The following is a 999-nucleotide window of genomic DNA, read 5'->3' on the forward strand; positions in this document are numbered from 1 at the left end:
ACCCCCCGGCCGCTCGCCGTATTACGGTACCCACTCTCCGACGGCGGCGGAGAGCCCAGCGGGGAGAGACTATGACGGATTGGACCCGGACCTAATGGCTCTCCCTACGTCCGGAGCTCTCGCCACACGTCGGGTTTAAGGCCCGAGTCTGGGTTTAGGGAGACGAAGGGCCGTCCGAGGTGGAGGCCCTGCGAACTCCCAGCCGCGGTCTAGGAAGACCGATCGATGGGTAAACCGACCCTCAGACAGGCGTGGCCGCGGGATGGACCCCCGCGGCCGCCATGTGCGTTCGAAATATCGATGATCTGTGTTCTGCAATTCACATTATTTAACGCAGGTTACCGCGTTCTTCATCGATGCACGAGCCAAGTGATCCACCGCTAAGAGTTGTATGAGGTTTGTGCCCGGCCCGTTACAGGCCGGGCGAAGGAAGCCATTCGAACACGAGACAACGTTTGACAATATTTCAAGCCGGGTGCCTTCCCCCCCGTGGAGGGGGGAAGGTCATTGAACCTGGGCGTCACCACCGGACCGAGGAGTTACGGCCCGGGGGACGATCGCCCGAGTAGGTGCCCGAGACTTACGTGGTTTAGGAGACCGGGTCTAGGCCCCACCGTTCCCGGCGAGGCCCAGGGTTTGGTTCGCTGCGTTACGGGTCCCGGTCTAAGGCATTCAGGCGTGCGCTCAAAGCCAAGCTCTCCACCCCGGAGGGTATGAGCGAGGCCCGGTGGTACGCTCCCAAGTCCCCCGCTTAGGGGAAGGCGCTGGGTAGATCCCACCTAGTCAGGACCGGCGGGCACCGGCCGTCTCCTTCGGGTGTTTAAACGCATCCGGGGTTCGTGAGGCCCCTTCAACTCGCGCACCGGCCTTAGACTATTATACGGTCCGTCTCTGCGAAGCCAACATCGGGGTATTTGCATGCGCTCTTAAGCTCCGCTCCAACCCCGTGAGGGGAAAGAGTTTCGCCCGGCGGTACGCTCCCGTCCACCACCACCCCCT

At 62.5% G+C, this 999-nt stretch overlaps 1 non-coding gene across 1 annotated transcript; it reads right to left on the reverse strand.

The window, feature by feature from the left end:
• Window positions 1-235: 235 nt before the first annotated feature.
• On the reverse strand, window positions 236-389 carry LOC136684420 (5.8S ribosomal RNA). The gene has a single exon (XR_010799647.1). It is a non-coding gene; the product is annotated as a 5.8S ribosomal RNA (ribosomal RNA).
• Window positions 390-999: the final 610 nt, after the last annotated feature.

Source organism: Hoplias malabaricus, unplaced genomic scaffold (genome assembly GCF_029633855.1).
Source record: "Hoplias malabaricus isolate fHopMal1 unplaced genomic scaffold, fHopMal1.hap1 scaffold_112, whole genome shotgun sequence".
NCBI classification, from domain to species: domain Eukaryota; kingdom Metazoa; phylum Chordata; class Actinopteri; order Characiformes; family Erythrinidae; genus Hoplias; species Hoplias malabaricus.